We start from the raw sequence: 6,931 nt of genomic DNA on the forward strand, positions 1-6,931 counted from the left end.
GGAGGTGTCTGCCAAAAAACGCGATGAGGAGAAAAGACAGTAACATCCAGACAGGAGAGAAGTCAGTAATACCCAGAAAGAGGAACACCTGGCTCCAGCATTCATGTTGGAGCTGCCTTCTGGAGGCTGAGCTCAAGGGTTTATAAAGTGTGCTCCCACCACATCTTCTGTTATGTCTGAGCCCCATCAGACAAACAGCCAGGCCTGTGCTAGGGGCAGGCAGCCATGTTCCACTGCACGGAGCCTGCTCAGGACTCATCAGACAGGTGTGCAGCTACCTGGCTCGCTCTGCACTGCAGGAACAGGAACCACCAGATGCCGAGACATGCAAAGCAGCCTCAGAAATGGTCGGCGGATGTTCAGGCAGTGCTGCATCCCTGCTGACGTTCTGCAAGGTAGTCTGTGCAGTGTCAGGCGTGCTTACCCAGCGTCCAGGTCATCCATCCATCCCTCCGTGGGTGGTGGAGAGAGTGAAGCTGCACACTGGAGAAACTGTGAGGTTGGAGAATAGAAGACTCCAAGGAAACCTCACTCAAATCTTTCAGTACTTTAAGGGAGCTTATAAGCAAGAAGGGAAACAATGTTTTATGTGATCCAATAGTAATAGGACAGGGAGGAAATGTTTTAAACTAAAATAAGAGAAATTTAGGTTAGATGCTAGAGAACAGTGAGGCTCTGGCACAGGCTGCATGGAGAAGCTGTGGGTGCCCCATCCCTGGTGGTGTTCACAGCCAGGTTGGATTGAGCCCTGGGCAGTCTGAGCTGGTGGGTGACAGTCCTTCCTGTGCCTAGGGGTTAGAACTGGGTGGGCATTAAGGTCTCTTCTAACCTAAAGAGGACCACAAAATCTCTCTCTTAGTGCAGATCTTCTGTGCATAATTTCCTATGGAAATATACACAAAGCCTCGCCGGATTCCTCTGTGTGAAACCACCTTGGCACCTGTATGAATCACAAGAAGGCTTATAGCTACCTGCCTCCGATCCGCATAGCTCAGTCATTTGAGCAAATGGAGTAACTTGATAGCAGTAATGGAATTCAATTTGCTATACAAACAAGGAACTGAGTGGGGAGGTGACTTACATTTCCCCAGCGGGTTTCACAGATGGTGTTAATGAAATCTTGTTATGTTGTGGAAGTTAATGTGCTCCAGCCTACAAAGACCTATGTTATCGTCTGTCATTGTTCCACTTCTCATCCTCCAGCTGGCTTCTGCCCTACTGTCTCTCAGTAGCTCCTTCTCATTTGAGAAACACTGGATTTTTGTTTTCATGAGTGCTGAGGCCACATATGCAGTGGGAGAGTGAAGGAATTCCCACTCAGATTCTGCAAAAGGTGCCCTAAGTCAGATTTTGCCCAGCTCTTGATGAAGTTACTGAGGTGCTCTGCTTGGAGAACACATCAGGTCCTCAGTTACACCAGAACTTTGCAGACAGGTTGTGCTCAGCGCAGATTTGGACTCCAGCAGGTTTCTACTGATTTCTCCTTCCTTCTTGATTTCATTGTCTAAACCTGGAGGCATTTTCCTGGAAACAAGAACAGAATGGCTTAGGACAATCAATACCAAGACAATGATCTCTGCTTCCCACCACGTGGGAGTTGACAGCTTCTAAGAAAAGCTTTTGTTATAATTTTAACATAGGAAAACTAGCACGTATTACATGATTTTCATGATACCTTAATAAGAAATCTTGCTGACACAGGCATGTCTTCAATAAAACCAGGCCAGTCTGCAAAAGTAAACAGCATCTGAAAATAGGGCACGGTGAGGAGTTTAGCAGCCCTAGCCATGAGTTCTGCAGGTTACACTGTGTGATACAACATTGCACGATGCAATACATTGTACAAAGCCTTAGCTCCTACCAGAACGCATTTTCGTACATAAATTAAGTCTCTGAAGCACACCTCTGACTAAATAATATTGTTTTCCTTCCTTAAAAACGCCACTGTTTTTGTTACATGATTGCAAATGGCAGAGAAGAGGAAGGATGAGCACTTTCTTCAGTCACACTGTTAATGCATTTTGCTTCCTCTCAACCTAGTAGCAGAGCAAGTTATTCCAGAGCCACAATCTAAATATGTTTGTTTCTGGCTATATAAAGTTCTTGACTAACCAGAGTGAGGAATGTGAACATTCTCACTAGTACCCAGCAAAGCACTTTTAAGTATGATTAAGTGTTTTAAGTGTGCTCAAATATATCACTGATTAGGGATGCAGCTGCTCAGACGTGTAAATACTCTGCTCACCTGGCTCTGGAGATACTGTTAACATTTCAGTTGATGTAATATTAATTTTCTGACCTTTCTCTGGTGCCACTTCAAAATATTATAGTATCACAATCTTTTACTACAAGGAGTTTAAGAAATTTAGAGCGTAGTTCAAATCTCAGGTCATCTTTGGATGTTTTTCAATGGAGTTTGAAGGCAGGTTTCAGCAGTGGGGGCTGTCCAGTTCTCCTCCAGTTCTGCTGGCTGTTTCCACCCATATGACAGACCAGATGGGACAGGTCTTGTGCTGTCCCTTTGGTGCCCGTGCTCCATGCATCTAGCTTAAACTCATCCTCACCAGAAATGTTAAGAGTCTGCCTGGGCTATGAACTGCAGTACCCTTCTCTCGTTCAATTTTTTTCATAGATATCCATCCTGGAAAGGTGAAGAACACCATAACCACACTTGCTTGCTGTGTGCATGCACCTTGTGCTTATGCATGATGGAGGAAGGCTCTGAAATGCTCAGCAGCTGTCATGAAGAAGCTTAGCTCTGAGATACAAGTGGGTTTGTGGCTTTGATGCTTGGATACTACACGAGTGGTTTTATGCTGTCTTGAGCTCTCTCCTGTTGGCACATCTAGAAGCTTCATAACTGAATTATATTATTGGAACACTGTACCAAAGTTTGAATTAATGTAATCCAAGTATTACAGATTTGTCAATTAAACAGTTTGATGTTGGCTGATTCAGTTATAAGGTTCAAGAAGCTCTTATTATTCTGCATTTAAAACACACTATTCATAATTTGGTGAAATTTAGGAGTAAATAGCCAGTAGATGGCATCAATAAATCCTGCTGGGAGATTGAAATATTTTTCTCAAATGTGCTTGTTAATAAAAAGAAATTAAAAAAACTACACAAAACCATATTATTAAGATATTTTATTCTAATTAGTTGACAGTAATAGTCAGGAAAATGTTTCAGTTACCTATGGGCAGAATGTGTTTTCTAAGTCATTTAATGGAACACACACACTCATGGGAAAGGCTTAGAAAAAGCACATAAATGTTTTACAGTGATTGCAGAATTCTTTGGTAAATCCAGCCTTTGATCGGTTCATGCCTTCTGAGTGCACCTCCAGTCGCATGCAGCTCAGTCAGCTTAAACCTTCCTTTATAACACTAATTTTTCCCCCATAAAGCCATTAAACTCTGCCCCCCCTCACAGCAGCTGTGAAAACCAGAAAAGGAAGTGCTGTGAGAGCAGCAGAAGGTTTGTGTGTTGCCATGTTGTAGCTGCTGGGTGCTTGGAACCCATGTCAACTTCTCCCCTAAACAAACTATGACCAATTTAGACTTCAATCCTTCTGAACATTATGGCTGTGTGGTTTGTGGCACCCACACAGGCCATGCATGAGAAGATGCTGATTTCCTTTATGCTAGAAGGGTCTCACCCTTCATTTGTCTGGAAATGACAACACCGTGCCTTCACCGTTTTGCTTTAATAGAACAGTAATTATGCTAATATTATTCCTTTCCTAACAGGTTACCTCACCTAGCCTCAGATATTCAGCATAATGCAAAGTAAACAGGAAAAACGCCCTTTAAGAGATGGTTTGTTTTCTGAGAATGATCAAGGAGATTTCTTCTCTTATGGACTTCTAGCAGACTTCATTCTTGCTAAATCTGTGATTCATCTTTTTGGGTGACATGAACAGTAGCAGCGATGGTGGGTGTTTTCCCCAGCGCAGCTCCTCTTATCTCCTTCTGTCTGTGGCACTGTACTCTGGAGAATGTCACAAAGGCTGAGGGAAAGGAAATCAGTGCTACCAGCCATGAGTCATTTCCAGGGGCTAACACTGATAGGAGCCAAATATTTTGTTACAGTGGACCAGAAAGGTAGCAAAGTTGCTAACTACAAAATAGAAAATACTGACTTAATAAGGGTGTGCTGTGATTTTATTATTTGTTCCCTCAAAAAAAAAATATATATATACATATATAGTGATGAAATAACTTGAATCAAACAGTCCCTATGTCATATGCAATTATCAAAGGAGGATTGCCTTTACTTGGATTTCAAACGCTGTTTTTTATGTTCAAAGTTGAAGATACTTATTGAAACATGAGAATGCCAGGGATACGACAAAACAACAGCTTTTGGATTTTTTGGTTTTAACTACTTCAAGGTGATTTTGAAGGTACAACACATTTAAAGCAAGCTAAGGAGCATTTATAGCACCATACTGCGTATTGGTAATTATACCCACCCCATGCCCAGGTAATATATATTGTCTTCCTGTACTAACAACACAGTTCTGTAGAGACTTCTCAAGTTCTTTGAAATTCTATGGGATAAAGTTATTGTTCATGTTTAAAAAATTAGTAAAAATAATCAAGATCCCTGTATCCATCTTCTTTTCATTAAATCTGTCATTCTAATGACAGTGTGGTGACAGGACAAGGAGAAATGGCCACAAACTGAAGCATAGGAAGTTCTGCACAAATGCATGTGGGAACTTCTTCCCAGTGCAGTGACGGAGCAGTGGCACAGCTGCACAGAGAGGTGGTGGAGTCTCCTTCTCTGGAGACGTTCCAGACCCGCCTGGACGCCTACCTGTGCAACCTGGGCTAGGGAGCTGCTTTGGCAGGGGGTTGGACTCCATGATCTCTGGAGGTCTCCTTCAATCTCTACAATTCTGTGGTTCTGTGTAAACTTTTTATAAAATTAAATTATTTGAATCTTGAAGTTTTAAAACCAGAAATCACAAATTGATCTTTTCCACAGGTACTCCTGAGCTATTACAAAATAGAAACAGCTTGACGAATACTAAATACATTTTCAGCTGGGATGTATAGTTTTGCCTGAGATCAACACAGAACACAAAAATGAGTCGGATCCGAGGGTAACTGTAACCACATAATAACTAATTTGTTAGGTTAATAAAATCTGGTACATTCCAGGACTGCTTTAAGCTGGGATTTGTAAAATTTGCTGATGGAATCAGTTATCCCATGTCCTGGGAGACAGTGCTGACCATTGTTAACACTTCCAAATAACAGAAACCTAATTTTCTCAGTCTCCTTCCATGTCTTTTCATCCTTGTTATTTGGGATCATCCATTATATTGTTCCATGTCTAGAAATGAAGCCTTTCTGTCCAATAATTTGTAGTAAAAAAGCCTATGGAGCTAACTTTCCAAGTGTAAAAGCATTTCAAATACAGATTAGGACAGAAAAAAAGAAATGTGATATGTTGTTAAATAAAAAAAATGATAATAGATAAAGGTGAAAATGAATGAGAAAGAAAAGACTCAAGGATGCGGCAGCAATAACCTCAGTAAGCCTTAAACAACAACAGAAAAGCTTCATTAGTTGACTCTAAGCACAGAAATACAGTTGTTTGAATACACTTATTTAATACCCAAATTGGCCTTCCCATCTGGCATAGCAGAATTTCAGTAATTCTGATACTGTCAGCTATGACTGACAGATGATTTGAGAAAATAGGAATCTGAGAAGAGGCTGGCCAATATTCAGTTACAGATTTTCACTTCTTGCGTTTTTTTAAGCAAAAGGTGTTTGTTTCCATATTTGTGCTTCTCTTTTCTTTACTGGAGTTTTTGCTGTGCAACTGGGTACGTTCAACTTGAAGAGGAAATGGGAGGCCAAGAGCAAGAAGCAAATCATTGAGTAGAGAGGGAAGACCAGAAGGAAAAGGTGGAGGGACAGCGGTCAGGTTTCTCCATGGCAGTCTTGCACTGCTGCAAATTCCATTTATAGCAGTACTGGCCCATTTGGGCAAAAATGAGTGGCGAGTCATCATCTGCCACCAATGGTCACTCCATGCACTCACACTTTACTCCAATTTTCAAGCAGGCCAATGACCACCTGAGAGGTTCAGTTGAGAATACAGTGTGCTGGAAGTATACACTCTCCTAGAACATTTTTTGTTTGTTTGTTTGTTTGTTTGTTGGTTGTAGTAAGGATACATTTGTGATAAGGTCTGTGTCCGATCCAAGTCCAACAGTATTAAGCTGTTGGACTGATGACTTTCATGGTGAGAAGTGAAAGTAAGCAAAACCATCTCTATGTAGAAGCTGATCTTGGCTGGCAGCTGATACAAACCCAGAGATACTGATAGCACTCAAGAGGTGAGGCCAGGCCATGCCATCTAGCTCCCTAAAATGAGGTGCAGAAACATCCAGGGACTGTGACACTATTTATAGAGGTTAGAAAGATAGTGGAAACACCGCTGTTCAAGAAGCGTTTAGATGAGGTGCTAAGGGATTTGATTTAGTAGTTGGGTAGTGATAGTGATAGGAGGATGGTTGGACTAGATGATCTTGTAGGTCTTTTCCAACCTTGTGAACCTATGAACCTATGAACCATACTAAGAGAACTGTGAGGCAGCTCTTGGGACCTTTACAAAATGCTGGTAATACAAAATGGATAGACAAGGCTGAATTCAGTTTAAGCCAACGTGCTTTCTATTGGAAATGCAATTGGAGTAACGTATATACAGTTTTCCAGCCTGATTCTTACATGCATAAATCCAGTGTTACTGCCTTTGTGCACGAAATGTCGTAACAGATAACACAGAGTAAGAACTGAAAAGAAGTATCTAGGAGCTTAATTCTTCACACTCAAAAGCAGATATTTGTTCTTGTACAAGGAAGTGCCACAGAGTAATTCATGTTAAAAACAGGTATTACTGTCTTTAA

The sequence above is a fragment of the Cyrtonyx montezumae genome, unplaced genomic scaffold (assembly GCF_038088225.1).
Source record: "Cyrtonyx montezumae isolate F1298 unplaced genomic scaffold, pur_monq_1.0 scaffold_8, whole genome shotgun sequence".
NCBI lineage: Eukaryota > Metazoa > Chordata > Aves > Galliformes > Odontophoridae > Cyrtonyx > Cyrtonyx montezumae.